Below are 20,671 nucleotides of genomic sequence, written 5' to 3' on the forward strand. Positions count from 1 at the left end.
ACTTTCTGTGGTTCTAAAATCTTCCCTGTTTCACATTGGTGTAAGATAAAGACATTTTAGTAGGGAAGCAAGACTGTATCTAATTTAACAAAGACAAGTGCAAGGTCCCGCACCTGGGACAGAATAACCAAAGAGCCCAGTACAGGCTGGGGTCTCTGTGGCTGGGGAGCAGCCTTGCTGAAAGGGACCTGGGGGTCCTGGTGAACAAGCTGGACATGAGTCAGCAGTGCATTGCTGCAAAAAAGGTAAATCAGATCCTGGGCTGCATCCATTACTAGCAGAGATACAGATGTGACCATCTCAGTCAATTCAGCACTTGTTAAGCCACACATGGAGTACTTTGTCCAGTTTTGGTCCCTGAAATTCAAAAAGGACATGGACAGACTGGAAAGGGTCCAAATGAGGGCCACAAAAACAGCCTGGAGAACCTGTCCTATGAAGGAGTTAAGCCTTTCCATCCTGGAGAAAAGGAGGCTCAGGGATGACCTCATCACAGTTTTCCAGTATTTAAACAGCAGCTACAAAGAGGATGGAGGCTTTCTTTCCACAAGCAGCCACATAGAGAAGACAAGGGGCAAAAGGTACAAGTTGCATTGGAAGTGGTTTCATCTTGATATGAGAAAGGAATTTTTTACAGTAAGAACAATCATTCACTGGAAGAAACTCCCCAGGGATGAGGTGGAGACTCCATCACCAGAGGTTTTCAACATGCAACTGGACAAGGTGCTAAATAGTCTTACCTAGTTTCCCTTTCCCACAAAAGATGTGTCCAGATGATCTTTCAAAGTCCCTTCCAACATGGGTTGTTCTATGATTCTATGATTCTATTCTACAGAAGAGAAAACAATCTCTTCTTCTCAGCAAAACCATAATGGGGAGACAGACAGGCTTCTCTCCAAGTAGCCAGACAGTTAACTTTCTTCTGCACATTTCTTCAGAGATAACATTTTCATACTTCATCTCAAGCTCATGGTAAATTCATTTAGAAGCTTGTGCCTCCTGCTTTTAATTCATCAATCTCAAATCTAGATAGATCACGGAATAAGCAAAACTGTATTTCCTGAGTAGGAATATTTCATTAAAAGTTTTTTTTTATATCCTGTATTTCCAGTATTTCTTCTGCAAATAAACTGACAAAACACAAACAGTTTTTCTTTGTTCATGTGTTTCTATCCCCACAACTGTTAAATCAAATGGCAAAGCACTCTGTAGCACATCCAGTCACAGATGTATAATCAGAGAGCTAGATACATTGCATCTTATCATGCAATCCGTTCTCTGGAAGGAAATCCTGGCCATGAGCAAGGAGGGAACCTTGGTGATTTCTATTGGTCTGAGTGATGGAGAAACCTGGGCCAGAATATGGCCCACTGAACACATCTGCCCCTTGCACAGACACAATTTGTGAGCTATCAGACAAAGCAGGCTTCCAATGACATTTTTGCAGTCAGTTCTTTGCACCACTCCAGACTCAATCGGGCAGAATTCAAGTCAAACTGAAGATACCTAAATATATGTCTCTGCACATAAACTTATGTAGGCCCTAACGCCCATTGCAGGCAACTGAGATTGAGCCAATTGTCAATGAAACTTAAGACTCTCTGACTTTCTGCTGACCAACCAGCAGCTGCCTACTTTGAACCATCTAATCATAAAATGATTTGGATTGGAAAAGAACTTTAAAGATCATCTAGTTCAACCCCGCTGCCATGGGCAGGGACATCTTTCACTAGAACAGGTTGCTCAAAGTCCTGTCTGATCTCTCTTTGAACTCTTCCAATAATGGAGCATCCACAACGTCTCTGGGCAATCTGTTTCAGTGTCCCACCACCCTCATCATAAAAAAAAAAATTGTTCCTTATATCCAGTCTAAATATACCCTCTTTCAGTTTAAAACCATTCTCTCTTGTCCTGTCACTACAGGCCCTGGTAAAAAGTCTTTCTCTATATCTTTCTTATAAACCTCCTTTATATAATGAAAGTCCATAATACAGACTCCCCAGAGCCTTCACTTCCCCAGGCTAAACAACTGCAGTTCTCTCAGCCTTTCTTCATAAGAGAGATGTTCCAGCCCTCAACATTTTCATGGCCCTCCTTTGGATCTTCTACAACATGTCGGTCTTGTTCTAGAGACCCCAGAGTTGGATGCAGTACTCCAGGTGCAGTCTCACAGGTCCAGAATAGAGGGGGAAAATCACCTCCCTCAACCTTCTGGACATGCTTCTTTTTACACAGCCCATGTGTAAGGTTGAGTTTAATCATCCTCTAGCTTCCATTACTTTAGAGACAAGTGCTGCACTTACTATCATAGGAGTCCAAACACCTTGCTTGCACATGGACACCTGTATTTAGATATTTCAGCCTCTAACTGAATCCTGCCTTGTAGGCACACAACATCAGGTGTCATCTAATGCCCGGTTGCCTGGCCTGATCTGGCCTCCAGCTTCTCCTTCAGAAGGGCACAGAACCCAGATCATATCTGCCAGTCCTATGCAAATGTCTCATCTACCCTAGGGCATTTCAATATACCAACCAACCAGAGACCAGTGTCAGCTCAGTATGCCTACATTTGTTTGTAAGCCTCCTTACAATAAATGGAAACAGCGTAGTTAATATACCTGAAAACACCTTAGCCCTGAACTGCAGAGTCATAAATATCAGAATGTTTTACGGTGTAAATAAATACCTTTGATCTGCTTGCAGTTCTTTGACATAATACATCCAAAGGGGCTACAAAAGAAATAAGGACTAAATATTTGTACATGTCTACAAAAGTTTCAAGATTCTTCTATATATTCCTATAATGAGTGGGAGTAACTCATCACACTTTTGTGAAGTAACTAACATAAATTCTCTTTAATGCATTGTATCAGACTTGTATGGAAAAAATATAACAATGCTAACAGAATGCGTTAGGAACAACGAAAATTCTATCACATGACAGTTTTCTAAGTTATTTTATGTCTAGATAGGAAGATAGATGGATAGAAGATAGATTGATAGGTAAACAATTTGGATCACTTTTATGTGGCTGAGGGATTGGCACATTTCCTTTCACAATCTTGTCCCTTTACACATGCCACAGGTGCATATATTTGGCAGAAAAAGAATAAGTGTTTTGTTCTGTGTACATTAATTTGGATACTTTAGTCCTGCTCTTGGCCATGCAAAAAAACCCCAAACATATATATATATATCTTCTTTTACATTTACCAAAGAGACTTCTGATTAAATCAGGCATAAAAGGGTAGTTTCAGACATGATAACCTATACTTTTCAGTTCAAGTGGTTCTGGTGATAACTGGAAGGTGTTTGTTTAACTGTCAACTTATTCATGTATTTATTAAGAAGTTTAAAACTTTCTGTAAAGTTCAAGATTATTCAGCAAATTAAAAGATATGTGCCTGTAACTCACAACATACAACAGACTCAAATGCTCTTGTATCCAACCCAAAATTTAACTACCTAGAACCCAAGATTTTATTTCCTTTGGGATCTTGTAGAAAGCCAACTTGGTATGAATTCTCATATTTAAAAGCATTACAAGTTAAAGAACAGAAAAATCAGAGTAAATCAAAGTAAAACCAGAAGGATTCATGAATCCCCTAATTATCTTGGCCTACACTTTCTTTAAAAGCTAAACAATTAAAAAGCATACAGAAAATAGGTTCACACTAACAGAAACAGGTTTGTGCCATTTAGATTTCTCTTTTTCTCCCTCCTTCACTTTTTTCTTAAAAGACAGTTTGTCAATAATGTAATTAATGCTGTGTCTGGCCTTTCTGTCAGTCAGTTCCCTGTCAAGGATGCCAAGCACTGAAATGGTGCTAGTGTGTCATGGGATCCATGCTCAGAGCTTTACTTTTCTCCCAGATATAGACCCATCATGTTGAACTGACATAGCACATCACTCAGCATGGTGATGCCAAAACAGCTAGCACCCAGAAACAGCACGTATAGCAGCTTGTCACCATGCTGGTCTAGCCCTGACTTAGGGCCAGCTTCCATCAGTGCCAAGTGTCCCCTTGGCCCGGTGAGAGAGAAAGAAACAACGGGGCACTGTGGGAGAGCAGTAGGACAGGCTATTCTGCCAAACTTTACATTTTGGTTTGAAAGCTGCTTTCAAACGTCTGTGTCCACTTGGTTGTTTTGTGCATTTGAGTTGCCAAGACTGTGCCTGTGAAAAGCAGATAAAATTTTTAGCACACAATATCTACCATTTGTATTTATTTATTTATATATCTATATAAATATAAATATATTTATTTATATACTATAATAACCATGTTATTTATATAGGGTAAGAGTATGCTCTGCAAACCAGGAGGAGACCAACTCCCGGAAACTGACACCCAAAGCTTTGCATGATCCCTTAGCTACTGCCACTCTACAGCAAGTCCCCTCAGAAATTACCTGTCTTGTTCTAGGTTCCAATTTGCCTTTTACTGCTGAACCTCCATTGGCTGAACATGCTGGACTCTGATGGCTCAAACCCAGAAAAAGTGCGTGAAGTACATTGCTGCTAGGGACTACCAGGTGGTGGCTGATGCTGTTAGATTGCTAAAGTGAAAGAAGGCTCTGAAAATAAGGTTTGCCTAACATAGTCAGGACAGCAGTATTGTATGGATACAAATGATGTCCAGGTAAGAAAACTCAACAGGTCTCAGAGCATCTCTTTTAGGATGATGGCTTTTCACACTGATTGTCATAACATTTGTTTTTAACTTGTACATTTTAAGACCTACTTGTTTGGTAGTACTGATTAGAAAGTCTGTTGCATTTCACATCTGAGTACATTCAGGAAGCAAGTATCATTCATATCCACATAACTCTTCTAAGACCAGCACAGATAATCCATTCTCAACATCCTTGGTTTTTAATAATGCTTCTAAATTACCCATGTTATTTTACAAGGGCATAGACATATTTCTGTTATCTGCCACAGAAAGATTTTTCTTATGCCACAGAAAGCTTTCAGATAGTCTACCAGAATTAGGGTGAGTGATGGCTGCCATTAATTTCTTTTTTTCACCTTTGTTATATAGAATAGAAATTGAACAACGCAGGAATACTTGTGATGAAATTAAACTCATTTGAATTTTAGGTCAATGGCATTGTCTTCCCATTTTTCAAAAAGGTATCACGAGATTTTATTTTTGTTTTTAAAAGGATACTTCCTGACTGTGAACTGGTCCAGCTAATAACAAGTAACCTCTGCTTTATGCTGCAGGTGGAAGCATGAACAGAAAGATGAAGACAGGTCTTTCATATCGGTGTGCTCTAAAAAAGGGATGTTTTCTGTGTACAGAAACACTTAGTGGCCTCCTTAGTGCCTTGAATCGGAGAGCAGAACCTTTCCAGACCAGTTATTCACTCAGGCAATGTAAGGGGTAATTTTGGGTTATGCTTACATGGTTCCGGGGGAGATTCCTTCTCTGGCACTTGGCAGTGCATCAATAATTTCTGCAGTTATTGTATATTATACTTAGGTTTTAGTTTGTAGCTTGTTTGTGGACATCTGGGTTGAGTTCTTTCCTCCAAAGCCTGTTTTATCAAAGCTGCCTTTTGTATGAAGCAGAGGTCTCTCTAAAACACATGGTAAAAATCCCACACCTCCCATTTGCTTGTACTTTTGTAGGGAGGGAAGAAGAAAGAAAATTCTGTATGTATGTTTTATTGGTAAAGTATAGCTGCAAAGAAAACCAAGCAGAGGCTTTTGGGTTTAGAATAGCTTTCTTCTATTCTTTTACGTTGTTTGTGATTACTAGGCCTGATTTTCAATATATATTTTTTTCCCTGTTGACAATTTTACTTCTACTTTTACTTTAAGTTTTTTTTTCTTTTCATTAACATTAAATGATGTCGAGGTCTGTCTGCTTTTGTTCACAGTAGCTTTCCACATGGTGCTGATGAACTATTTCTCCCTCTTATCCAAACCATTCCTAGATATATTGCCAATTATATCTCTGAGAGTTTCTCCAAGTTTCCTCTCTCTTACCAGAGATGGAATCCTATAAACAAGATGGAAAAGCTGTCTGAGAGCAGAAGTTTAAATTCCTCTTTACTTTGATGGTAGAGGATACATCCAGAAATAAACATTCTTTGAAAGTACTTTTAAAGTAAAATTTCATGACACAGCACACAAGTCATGGTCATTTTCTGCATTGGCTTCTCTGATGTACAAATGTCCAAGAGAATGACAGAAATTGCTTACTTGGTTCCTGCCTATTTATGAATTGCATTGTGGGTTAAACAACCATCCTCACAGGAAAAAAAAAAAATAGAGAGAGAGATAGAGATGATTTATTGGCAGTAATTTAATTCAAAAGCTGGTTATCCCCGCTATTACATCCACAAACCCTTCATATGCCAGTGGTTCTCTTTAGCTCATGATTGTCCATCCCATGACACTGAGGGTGACTGATTGAAAGGTAAGGTCGAAACTTACAGATTTATCTTTGTCTTCTTCATATTACCCATTTTAAAAGCAAACTGTAGGATGACAATCAGACTCATACATTGGATGTGGACTTTGGAAAAGACTAGTCTCAGTCTAGGATGGCTTTGAGTCCTGTCACTCATGACTATAATAATTCCTATTCTTCTAATCTGAAAACTCCAAGGTATTTTATCAACCTCTGGTCCTGGGCTCAGCTTATTTGTGTCCAGGAAACAACCTGATCACATATATCCCAGTTCAGGCCATTGCACAAGCATTCAGCTTCATTTTGTCAATGTTAAGAGACTACAGGACAGCTAATCAGTGTGCTTGGCTTATTACATCTTAATGAGCTATTCTTAAGATAACAGACTATGTATTCCCCAAGCTTCTAGTAAAAAATCAGTCCCAGAGGCAATTAAATAAAACAGACAAGCCTCAACCTGCACTTTCTACAGCACACCTCTGTAGTCTGTAGACTGTAGAGAGCAGCCTGGGTGAGAATTTTTCAACAAAATATGTTTTCACCAGAATTTTTCAAAATTAATTTTCTTATTTTCAGAATCACATCTTTGTTAAGAAATTTTCCCAGCATCAAGATGGGCTTATGTGTTGGTTGTAACCTCAGAGACAATATTCTCAGCGTTGTAGGAAATCTTCCATGCAAGTTTTAGACCCTTTCACCACTGAGCACTCTACCCATTGCAATAACTTGTTATTCCCTTTCTGTTTGCATTCAACACAGAAGCCTCAAAGATCTCAGGAATGGAAAACATTAAAATATTTCTCATTTCACTCTTTCAATATTTCAGGTAAGCATGCTAAAAAACATTAAACCATGCAGACAGACAATAAATATTGCAATAGCCTGATTTTTCTTACAATGATGCCTCAGGCAAATCAACTGTGGCAGAGAAAGGGAAAAAGATAAAGCTATGTAAAATTCCCTTATTTACTCATCTTCTACATCTTATACCTACTCCTCCTCCCAAGGGCTTCAAAAGTCCTAGTGTTGGCCAGTTCTTCTACCAGCCACTGAGACGAAATGTTTAATGATGTTTATCAGACCAATTCTGACAAATCACTCAGGAGTTTCAAACCAAGTAACTATTACATTTAACAAAAATATAATAAAGATAGCATTTAAGAAAGTTGTAGAAAATATTACCCATTTAGTTCTTTTCACGGACCCCTCCCACCCACTGAAGAAATCTTTATTTCCTCTTTCAACAGGAAGTATATCGGCTCTGATGAATCCCTGTTGAATGAAATTCATCTGTCTTGGCTAGCTACTACCCTTTCTATTCCTCAGGAATTTCAGAGAAGTGCTTTTAAAGCTCATGTAGCCATTATCAGTGATTTTGATGCTGTACATACCACACACAGAACTAAAAACACATTAGCCATGCTATTGACTATCCCATAGACAGAAGGTTAATGTTTATTCGTATATTGCTGGCATCTCATCAAGAGACAGAAGTGTGCTGTCTAAGGAGGTACTTCATACTTTGTACATCATTCTGCTCCATTAGCTTTCATAGCCTGAGCTGCTCTATACTTTTGTTTGTGGTTGCTTGGATAAGGACCTATTCTCTTGAGGTAAAAATTCACACTTAATTCTTCCGAAGCAAGCCCACTTAATGACAGAAAGTAAGAAATTCAAATTTTAGACACCTCACACACAGAGATTCACAAGGATCATTCATCTTTGACTATTTAGAGAACTGATGAGACACTACAGACTCAAATTTGAATACGTTTGCTAATGATACATGGTTTTGTCTACCCTTCACAGCATACAGCTATATCGCCCTCACTAAATTAATCTACTTTTTTATGAAGATGAGATCATGGATGAAGAAAAGCTGTTTGAAGATTAATCAGATCAAAATTAATATTACACTGTGAGGTAGAGGAAAGCACACAGTCTGCAAAAATGCATGTTCTCATCTATTTGATAAAGTGCAATCACAACTAGTTCATTCTTAACTCAAGCTACTTAAGAATTTTTGATTCCTCACTGAAGGGAACTTTTCATCATACAGTAATATGCATGGAGAAGTAATTCATTTTGGCTAGGACACTCTATTATATTTTCCCTTAAATAACCTGACTCTATGTCCCTTAGATATATTTAGAAGGACTATAACAACGCAGTCTTGGAAGAAGACACAAAACAGAACTCCAGAAACTACAAGCCATTTCAGCCAAGGCTGAAATGTAACAGAAAACTTTGTAACTTACCATAAGGACCATAATTCACTCAGATTTGGCTTTTAGTCTCCATACAGAATTTTCCATCATGATCAAGATTTTGGGTCACCTTTCAGGGTGGGCGTCTTTGAAAAAACAAACAAAACCCAAACCAAACAAAAATAAAAACTGATTTTCCTTGAAAAGCCATCATGGCTAACAAGAAAAATGCTGCCTATTGCCAGGTGAATAAAGGCTCTTTCTTGGACAAAACATTGCTTGGATCTGGTCCAAAACTGTTAACAACGTTCTCAGAAGACCTAAGAACCAGTGCAAGCCCTGCTAACCTTAGCCGCTGTCTGCTAAACCAACTTCCTTGACCTTCACTCTTCTAATAATCACCTAGCAGAACATATGCAAATGTGAAAAATATTTTGCCTTTTTTCATCTACAGAAAATTATCCCCCAGGAAAAGGCAGAGGGAAAGAAGAAAATAACCTGTATATATTAACAGCTCTGAATTATTCATTTTTGTGATTATTAATAATATTTTCATATGAAATAACGATTCCCTGTCCTGCATATTTGAAATAACCCATGAGGTTTTATTATTCAGGAATGACAGGACTGACTGCCCCCAAATAATAGATTTTTATTGTTTATCATTCAAACATACCAGAGGTATCAAAGTTTGACTTTGTAGATAGTGCTGTTTCTGCCATGTACAATTCATGTTGTTTTAAAATAAACTAATATTTCACTTCTAAATTAGAGGAGCAGCTTCTGATTTCTATTAACAGGAAGCAGGAAGCAGACTCCTACTCATATCTTCTGTATTTTTTGCTCACATCATAAGGCTTGGTGTGATTTTGTTACTCATTTTCAACATCCAAGACTCAGATATATTTACAGAAAAATGAGTCAGTGATAATGGTTTTCAAAGCAAAGTTAATTAAATATGAATGTTATTAAATAACATGCTTTTCATGAACTGAAAAAAATGAAATAATTGAAACTATGAGTAATGGTCTATCTCTAAGATAATGAAAAAATAAGGCTTCTTATATCTGTTCATTTGTTTTGAGCTATCACACAAAAAGTATTCAGCCCAGTAACGTCAAGATCTAATAATAACACAGAGTATTCTATTTGTCTCCAATCATATTGCACTCAGGATGCACTAAACTTTTAAACTGCAGCCAACCAGTTCCATTGCTGGCTCAGACTGAAGGCAGAGAAGGCTCTGCCATTTCTCTCACTCAGCATTCAGCACCAAAAGTGAGAAGTGATAGGACAACAGAGGTACAATGTCAAGTTTCTTTAGGAACCTGAGTTTTAACTGGCTCTGCCACAGATGTGTAGTGTAGGTAACACAGGCTTCTTCTGACCTTCCTACCTCATGCAGCTACCCACATACCAGATACCATACGGCTTCAAACAAGAAAATTAAAAGTGCTGTGTTTCCTTGAAACAAATACAAAAAAATAAGACAAAATGCTGAGGAATATGGAAACTATTCAGACAATGAGTAGTGTTAATCCTACCGAAAATCATTATTGTTGCTATTAAGAAATATATCATTACTTTTAAAGAAAAGATTCAATACAGTGCTAATTTGCAAGGCATAGAAATAGCTGAAATTACATGTAAGTGGCTTGTCACTGTCATGAAATAAACTTCTCTAAGAAAACCTAAAATCTTCACAACATGTAAAATACATGTGAAATATCTAGTTGATATGTTACATCAATCTTTCATCTTCAAGCTAAACTATAATCTATGTTCAGGAAAGAGCAGAATTGCTTCAAAATATGTACTTGCTGGCTGAACTGGCCTGTTGCAAGGCTTGTAAAAAAAATATGCATTAAATACATTCAATTTGATCTTTAATGACCAGAAAAGAGAAAACCCAACAAGTAGACACAGAACTTGTGTGGCAACACAGAGAATTATACTGATTTCATTCTGACTGACAGGCTCTGTATTACCCAGAGGACTGTAGAATAAAACCACTTCAACTCAGGACCTGCCTGCTGGGATATATCATTTAACAAAACATTAAGCAGAAAGGAACTAAATTGTTCAGCATAAAAACTTCAGAAGGAGGGAAGACAAGTTTAGAACAGAATTTAGTCATGGGATGAAAGTGGTAAGACATTAAGTGTTACTAACTAATTGAATTTTTCTGAAAAAAATAAAAATGAAAGATCTGGTTGCTGTTGTAAATGTAGCTCATCAAGTTAAGAAATTACTAAACTTATATTCTCTCAGAAAAATATTCTATTTTATTGAAATGGAAGCTGAAGTTACAAATCTGAAATATAAGTCTTAATATCCTGTCAGAGGCATTATATTTCTCAAAAAAAATCAACCAGAAACAAGTTCAACCACTGTGCTACAGAGCAGATTGTTTTGTCTGTTTTCAGAAATTATAGTGATGCAGAAGGTAGGACCACAGAAAGAATAGCCAGTGGGCACAGAGGCAAATGAATGGAAAGGTATGGAGGGCCATCATGTGACATTGCCTTGCAAAAGTAGCTTTCAGGAAATTTTCTCATTGACTAGTTTTGCTCAGTATCTTAGTATTTATATTCTTTCATTGCTTTCATCAATTTCTTTAACACAAAAATTGTGACTAAGTTAAGAAACTGGCCAACATCACAAAGCCAGGAAGATAATCCATTCAAGAGATAACTGGAATAATACCAGGGAAGAAGCAGATGACCTTAAAACATGAAGAAACAGAAAAGTAATGGTAAAATAGCATACAATTGAAGAAACAACAAGAATTTCTATGAGAAGTTGTAAAGCACATCAGCTGGAACTGAAGGAGAAGGAAACTTTGGTAACTTAGCTGATTGCAGCAAGAACAATAACCAGCAAAAGAGAAGTGGTTACAAAAAATATGATTACAAGGTGTTTTCATCAAGCTGTTTCTAGTTGAACTAGGTAAATATTAATGTCGTGTGTGCATCAAAATATGATGCCTAATTTAAAATACAGCTTCCACCACACACATTTAGATACAAGGAACTCAGACTAGAACAGATGTAGAAAATAAGTACTGGTATGCTCTGAGCAATGACTAACCCATCATATAAGGTGAAGTTAGATAAAACTGGCTTGTTTTCAGTCAAGTAAAATGAGGACCAGGAGGAATTTGTTATCTATAAATCTGGGGTAAGCAACAGAGTTGCTTTAATTTAGAGTTTAAAAAAACATGTAATAGGATGTAAACCGTCATTAAGAGATCAGAAAGATCCTAGTTTCTAGCCTGTCAGGTAGTGAAATCTGGAACAACCTTTTTAGAGTCTTCTCATCCATCATATGCTTATTATCCTTCCATTTTGATTAAGTTAAATTCAATTAACCTGTACTACTATTATTAAATTATAGCAAACTGTGACCTTATAGAGATCAAGAGGAAGTTGACTTTATTGGTAGAAGTCATTGTTTTCTCATTTGCCATTAGTCAGCCTGGCAGAAGCAGGATGACATGAGTCCTTAGTGTTGCACTACAGCATGCCTCTGACACTTTAGTCTCCATATGATTTTCTCCTCTAAGGCAAGTGTCTTAATGTCATTTATATAAAGTAAAATTGCTCATAGCAAGTGTGCAACCATTTTCATGTGCAACCATTAAAATGTCTTTTCCCACCTACAGTTATTAAAAAACACGAACACCCAAAAAATTCTGGTTATGTATAGAGAACTAATAAGAAGCAGATGGCCATTTATGGAGTCAAAGGAGCAAGCAAGAGGAGCACATTCCAGCTTAAGTGTTGAGTCAGTATTTACTCATATAATGGCTCCCAGAGTGAAGGATGTGTATGGAGAAACTCTGCTTCACCACGCAGCTCAGCAGGATGGCCAGAAACTGGGCTGCACGCACAATGAAGTCTGGACATCACTATAGCTCAGGCTGTGCATGGTAACTTCTCCTTGTTTACACAAATGAAGTGCTTTTCTCTGGTACCAAGAGTCTGGTCTGTTCAAATTAGTCCCACCTGCAACAACAGACATTACCTGGGACACAGTTTTACAGGAACATCCTTTCCCCCTGTATTTTATCTACTTGTCATATAATTTCAAGGTCATCTCTCAGCATTATCAATTAACATTAAGATACATATTTTCTTAGCTACACATATCTATTTTGTCATCCTTATAGTAATGCTTACTACCATATTACTATGCCTGCATTTTTATTACATTTCAATATCCTACTTCATTATTACTGAAAAGCAACTTGAGTAAACAATCTAAATTTTTTTGGCTTTATTTTATTTTTTACTCAACAAACCAGACCACTCCTCATTCAGGTGAGTGGGTTAACATCTAAGTATCCAAATAGCTACAGTATAATTATTTTAGAGTAAGCAGAATTTTTAAGCTAAAACTATTCTTTTCATATTTCTGCAAAGGTGGGGCAATAGCATCATTGCTTCACAGTGCTGAAGAATATATGCATTCTCCCTGAAAGTGTTCCCATATATTAAAGTTTGTCTCATACCCTGAAGCTATTTTAGCAATTTTTGCCACTGCCACCTGGGGCTACCATGAGCAGTGACAGAAACAGAAGCATTGGTACAGCAGTAGTTATTGGAACTAATTATTTATACTCTTTTAGAAAGGTGCACCTGTGACATGCAGAAGGAATTACATCAAACAGGTTTAAGATGCAGCTTGTGAATATAATTCCCTATGAAAGGCATTATAAGACATAGCCTTTTGACACATCAAAGGTTTAGCATAGAAGGTTTCTATCCGTCCTTGTACTTACCAAACAGAAACAACAATGCTGGAAGATCATTGCTGCTTCAGAAATAGAACAACCTTGTGAAGTACAAAACAGAAAGACCCTGGACAAAGGACACCTTTACCTGCATTAAGTACTTGTAAGCATCTGTCAGGGAAGTAGCATGTAGATGCAAATATTGCAATTCAGTATGAAGAATTTACAACATCCTCATGATCCACTTGCAGACAGTAGAAAAAAAAAATAGCGACATCAAGGTAAAAGCATGAAAAATTGTAAATCTTAAACATTTTTTTTTTTTACACTTTCGTAGCATCAAATCCCGTATTCAGAGGAGGTATTCAGAGAGAGCTTGGAAGAAATAGAACACAGGATCACATGCAGAACGCTAAAACTGTGTTTAAAAATATAATCACTGACTTAGGAATACCTAAATGGCAATAAGATATATCTGAACTTATTAAAGTGATGTGGAGCGCTGACAAACTGAAAGGGGTTCAGTGAGCAACCAACAAGCGCTACACATTCATACAGCCGTTCAGCTACTGCACTTGGGCATTCATTTACATTTCTTACCTCCAAAAGTACATAAGTGGAAATTTTATCCATCCTGAAATCATGTAGTGACACTTCGTTGAAAAGAATCATTAAATTTAGACAGGTTAAAAAAATAAGGAGCATAGGCTCAAAGAATATTTTGCAAATGAACGTGATTGCCTTAGGATGTGCACAAGCAATTATTGGAGAAATTATACAAGAAAATACATTTTGATGCTAGTGAGCATTTGATCTATTTCAGTATCTAGAAAAGTTACTTCTTATGGACTTGGATAGTGATAATGTTGTATGAATTAAAAATAGCTAAAAGACCATGACAAATAGGAATATAAAAAAAAATGTATCAATTTGTGATAGCTCAGCCTCAGTCCTCACATAGATAAGATTAGATCAGTATGTGAGACTGAAAGATAGAAAAATTCAAAGCATCAAAGGGGGAGGCAGTTGGTAACAATGGAATATTTTTACCAGCACAAGATAAATTGAACAAATCAGTGTCCTAACCTGATTTACAAGTAGAGCCCAGATAATCTAGAACTACCCACAATAGGTCCATCCACTTGAACTGACATCTATATCTGTGTCAGATTCCCAGAAGAACATGATCTAGGGCACCTGAAACAGTCCTGACCTTGAATGGAGAGGATATAAAACCAGGCTGTTTCAGTGAGTCTTCAATCTTAATAGAATTCCTACATAACTTTGGCAGTTGAGAAAGAGGTTAATGCTGGTCATGAAAGGCTGCTGATTGTAAAAAAAAAATAAATAAATAATCTTGTAGGAAGAGTAACATATGAATTGAAGTAAAATTGACCTTTTTTTTTCACTTTCTGATTGGATGAAAATAAGGTTTCTTACTTATACATCAACAATCATATGTTGTCTTCTGCTAAGTTCAGTAGTAGTAGAAAGTATATAATATAACAATATAACACAATACAAACAAGATTAGCTTTTACAATCTTCACACACACACACCGCTTCTATTTTCATCAGTGTTACTCTCTCGGAATCTATGGTCTATGGACCATGAAAGTTTGTTGGTGGAGATGGACGAGTGGGGTAGCTATTTAGATAATTTAAGATATAGACCATAGATTTCAGACCCCTTTGGTGCCAAAGATTACATGCTAGCAACACAAAAAGAGTCATTCTTCAACAGTATCAGCCAATATTCTTCTCAAATGTCCTTGTGTAACCAACCGAGATACCCACTGGAGTCCATTCTGCTGTTGACAGAGCATTTCCAGAAACAACACCTTCAATGTCTTTTTCTCTATAGCCAGACTGATACTACTGCTGCTAATGCAGAATATCTCCTTACTAATTTAAATAGCCAGACAGGTATAGACAAGACTATCCCCAGGAAGGAAGGATACTCCAGGAAAGGTCTGTCTAGCACCTAGGGGTAATATAGATTAGAAATCAAACTGAAAGGTAACACATCTTAAAACACATCTTAAAATTTCACAAATTACCTTTGTTTGTTAAGTTTCAGGGGTTTTTGTGTACCTCTCCTAAAAAATCAGATATCCTTTCTCAGGTGAAATTTACAGAGCAGGGAGTAGCAACAGGGCTCTGTCTGACTGTGAGCCCAGCCTTATACACCACTTGCTAGGTCTTGCATCTTCCAGCATGAAGAAATTTTACTGCCCAATGCCAAACCCACTACAACTACTTCCTATATTTTGAAAAATATGTCAATATACTGAATCCCCTTTGCAAAACATGCAGCACAAAAGCAAGTCCAGTTGCTGTACTATCAAACTTTCACACGATGTCGATCCCTTTTCCTACCTACCTACATGCTTTGTGCATTATTCACTATCAAAAAAACCTCGAACTTTAAAACATGAAGGCTCCTATCTTCACAAAGCATCTGAGCAGATGTGATGACAGGAAGTCACAGAGGAAGAACTAAGCAATTCTAAAGTATTGTGCTTTAGAGGAAGATCTTGCTAAAATGTGTAATTCCAGTCCTACAAAAACAAAACTTTAGTTTACTCCAACTTTTATCAGATCAGATTGATACATTTTGTTTGGACAAAAGAACAAAACAGTATGTTGTAGTGATTTAACTGCTTTGTTTTGGCAAAGTTTTGACTGAACTTTGTCCATGCAACTTCAATAAAATTCAACTTCACACATACTACTATGTATGTTAAGTAAAATATAATTACCAAAGCATATAGTTGTGCTGTACATACTGTGATGGGAAAATACAAGTTAAAAATGGGCAGCAATAGTTTAGAAATGTGTTAAATATAATAAAAAATATCACCAGTTAACATTAAGGAGAGCTAGCAAAGCTTCTAACAGTGAGAAATCCAAGATTTTGGAAGTCTTGATAGCCCTTTTACATTTGGCTATCTGGTAAAAGAAGACATTGACTCCTCTCACCTACAAGATATATTGATTTTGACAAAATCCACCTCTTACAACAGAAAATCCGTCTATCAGGTCAAGTAAAAAGCAGCCCCAGTGTTTGATATAACCTGAAAATACTCTAAAATTAGAAACACTGAGACACTGAAATAAACTAAACCCCCTTGGATTTAGACTATTTAGAAGACACATTTCCAATCCACATATACTATTAGTAGGTGTATTCTGAGTGTGTTCTGCTTTCTGACTATGAAGGCAGAAGAAAGAACTGGATGAATTAAAACTTAATTAATTATTATTATATAATAATTAAATATTGTGCAAGGGTAGTCTAAATGATTCATCAATTAGCTAAAAAAAAACTAATCTGAGAATTTTCACGGGTGCAAAACTTAATTTCTTGAAAGCAGAATAATTTTTACTTTTTGCTATGTCCAATCTTAAAGTTTAGTTTTATATCAAATAAATAATTTTCTAGGTATTACAGAAAAATCACATACAAGGAAACTATACTAATGGCAATACAGCCAGCCTCATTTGTTGTAATTTATGCTTCATCAGTAAACTCAGTAAACCATAAAAGACCATAACTGTAGCCTAAGTGGAATTTGGGTACAGAAAATATTATTCTTGTCCTTCCCAGTCTCATTTATGCCTTCATTACTGCCTTTATTCTCCAACAGTGAAACGTTGCTTTTGAGATCACGTTTGTTATTTTCCCAGTATCATCTATGAAGAAATGACAGAACATTGACGGATCAGTTTGATCTTTACTAGGTTTAAGTCTGCCGCTAGCCTGCTCTGATGCACCTGAGGACCCACCAATGGAAATCCAATAGCATTATTAAGACCCTAAGAGTCTCCACTGTGTCTATTTTTCTCCTTTCTTTTTGTGGTCAAGACTTCTTTTGCAAGAAGTTCTTTCTTTTTGGAGGGCTGGTTTCCTGGGATATAGATAAAGCGTGAGGGCTCCCTCTATCATCCGGATAGAGAGACAGACACATCCACATCCAGATCTTCCCCATCTGAACATCGGCTGGGATGAAATCACCATGTGGAAGTTCCACTCTTTTCACTGACAGAGTTTACCCAGCCAGCTTTGACTGGCAGCTAAGATTAGGTGAGACACACAGTATCCTTAATGTCTAGACTACTCGATATCCAGTGCCTGTACAGAGGGTAACAACACCTACAAGTTCATAGGTACACTGAAGTTGTAATTTTTATGATGCTTTGCTAACAAGAAAACACACAGAGTGTTTCCTAACAGTGGTCAGAGTCCATATTCACATCTGGAAAATTGCTGTAAAAACCTATTCACACAATCAAGAACCAAGACTAAAGTAGATTAATTTGTCTCAGTAACTTTGTACCTCTCCAGGAAGAAATGACAACTCAAAAATCAAAGAAGGAATACAGTTTCCCCAAGTTATTATTAAAATTATTGTGGATAACATTTATTCTTCTGCCAGCTTTCTTCTCTCCTGTGAAGGAGAGCTCTCTAGCTAACAGAAATATTTCAAAAACCGTTTCATTTATTTTCAGTTTAGATAAGCGTGCTGAATTTCAAATAATCTTTACAACAATTTATCCAACCTTTTGAAGGCTGGATTTAGATCTCACACTGATTTGACCTTGTGCCACATCTACTGAATTCAGTACCACTACTTCTGACTTAGGTTGGAATAAGTGAGATTCAGACCTCTGAGATCAACAAATGGGAGTAGATTCAATAAAAGAATGGCTTGTCTTTCAAGATTCTCAAGACTTCTGAGTCCAGCTGGAAATTTCTCAACAGCAACATCTCTCAAGGTATCTTGGCACTTCCAGTGTTGGCCAGGTCCCAAAAATTCAAAGGCTATAAAAATGAGAAATGGAAAAATGCATTGAAACATTTCAGAACCTCCATAAAGTCTGTATTACATCTGGAAATTGGGCCATTTTTGCAACACCTACAGATAAGGCAGAGTAAACAGAGCTGTTTAAATTCCCAACTGATTCTCTGTCCCTATTTCTATTCTCATGCTCAAGTTTCCCTTCAGTCTAATGCTGAGTGCAAAATGATGTTTCAAGACACACAGTGATTCAATGACCAGAGTTTAGCTCTTTGCTTTCAAAAGTGCTTTTATGCAATGGAGAAATGAGTGGTACTAAAATAAATTCATGTTATATTCTTTAAATCTGTCCACTCACGTTATGTTGAAGACTTGACCAGTCCTTCACATAATGTCTAAGAGATGACAACATTAAGTTCCCACTGTGCATCACAGAACTCTGAAGAAGCTCAGTTGTATATTTCCCAGCAGATTCACAGTTAGATTCTTGTTGAGTATTTATGTGAAAGATAAAACATCAGCTCTTGATAATCAACCAGATTTTTGCATGCAATTTTTTCCAGACAATTATCTCTGGTAAACAGATGAAGTTTACCTTCCCCCCCCCCCCCCCCCCCCCTTGCCATTTTCAATGTAAAAGCAGCTTATTATAACTGCAGAAGCAAAAGGGAAAAAAACTGTTTTCACCATGTTTGTATGAAACTCATGATCAATTAATTCAATTTTCACTGGCTTTCCTTGCATACTTTCCATTCTTTGTCACTGACCTACGAAATCTGTCCCAGACTCTAATGGTTCAGAAACATGTTTGTTGGAGAAAGCACTATCTTACCAGTGGAAACAGCTTGAATAAATACCTATTCTACATACAGGTATATATTACATACATATCCTACATGTATTTTATATAGTTGAAAACAATAATTACAGAATTTGTTCCGCTGCCTTAAATTGCAGGTCTAAAGCTTCTTCCAAGCCAAGGTAATGTTTTGCCTGCCCTTTCATTTCCTGATGGACATTTTCCCCTCCTTCTTTTGATTTGTCACTGGAGATCATCTGATCACATGGCCAGTCAGTTCAAGCTTTGGCTGAAAAACAACAACAACAACAACAACAAAATAAACAACAATACTAAACCAAATAATATTAAAAAATAATGATAATGAGTAATAATTCTTAAAAATAATTAGTATTAATAATAATTAGTAATAATAATAAATAGTAATAAAAGTAACAATAATGTATGTAACTATTTGAACCAGATCAGCCATAAAATGCAACACAAATTGTGATAACAAATGTTATTTTAAACATTCTTTCAGCTTCAATTAACTACAAAGCTACTTGTGACTAACTTAATCTTGGTATCACTAGAAAAATGAAGAAGAAACATTGTTTCTTATGCTGCTTTTTTAAAGAAATTATTTAATAGAGTGAAAAATATCATTCTCCCAGCTTTCTGTCTAAATCTAAAAGGAACAAAACAGAAAGAGATGCACTTTCACCCTGCCCTAGGGACCTATCATCCCTCATTTTCACCCCCAAAATTCAGATTCTTAATCTTGTCTCTGGGTATAGAGTTACAAGCTTTTCTCCAAAACCTGTCTTACAGGACAGTAAGAGAACTAATGTTACATAGGAAAAAGAAATTCAATATTTAATCACATACAGAAAAAGATATAAGAAAAATCACCATATCTCACACACACCAGCACCATTATACCACTTGACTCCCTAGTGATAACTCTCTTGTCAGCACAAGTATCATGTCTTCTACTGCATGGAAAGGCGACTTTTAAAGCCTTTTTGCCAAAAACACTCTTCCCTGAGCTTTGCAGCAGCTAAGGATTGCAAGCCTTAGCCTCAGAAAGAAAAGTTAAAAGATAACTAAAGGTTGTTAGCCAAAGGCTACAGAAAACAGAGTGGATTGGATTTCAACTCACAGAGCAGTTGTTTGTCTGTTGTCGGGTTGCAGAGCTGGGTGTTTTTTTAGCTTACCTAAGACAGAGGTGATAAGATCAGCTCACACAGAGTTAAAAGAAAATTAGAAAAGTTTCTACCCTTCCAATTCTAGGAACTTCAGTCTTTTGCCCTCTTATCCAAGAGGGTAGTCAAAATTCCCAGTTACTTTGAGGACAGCAAAATAACCACATTCAAGTGCAAAAATTAAGTTGGCATAAAATTGTCATAAGTATTCTGTATAAAAGCTCTTTGCCTGTTGTCCTGTTGTAATTGAGGAAAATATTTAAATTTTTGACTTATCAAAACAGCTACTTGATTTGGTTGAATGAGCAAGTGGAATTTTGCCTATATGTGTTAAAAAATTCGTTCCACTGCCCCAATCCTTTTTCTGCTTTCCAGCCGAATAAAATAACAGAAAGAGACCAACTATTCCAATTGGCACGTTCTGAGTACTGACAGTTTCTCATGAGAGGAGACATCCAAAGCACTGGACTAACTCTCATGTTCCAAGTATAATTTTGAACTGTTTACCTAAATGCA

General features: G+C 36.7%; 1 long non-coding RNA gene across 1 annotated transcript; it reads right to left on the bottom strand.

The window, feature by feature from the left end:
- Positions 1-17,849: 17,849 nt before the first annotated feature.
- LOC130151782 (uncharacterized) lies at positions 17,850-20,017 on the bottom strand. Its single transcript, XR_008822710.1, has 3 exons — positions 19,879-20,017; positions 19,098-19,257; positions 17,850-18,192 (listed from the first exon to the last, which is right to left on the bottom strand). It is a non-coding gene; the product is annotated as an uncharacterized LOC130151782 (long non-coding RNA).
- Between the last annotated feature and the right edge of the window lie 654 nt (positions 20,018-20,671).

This window comes from Falco biarmicus, chromosome 6, assembly GCF_023638135.1.
Source record: "Falco biarmicus isolate bFalBia1 chromosome 6, bFalBia1.pri, whole genome shotgun sequence".
Lineage (NCBI taxonomy): Eukaryota > Metazoa > Chordata > Aves > Falconiformes > Falconidae > Falco > Falco biarmicus.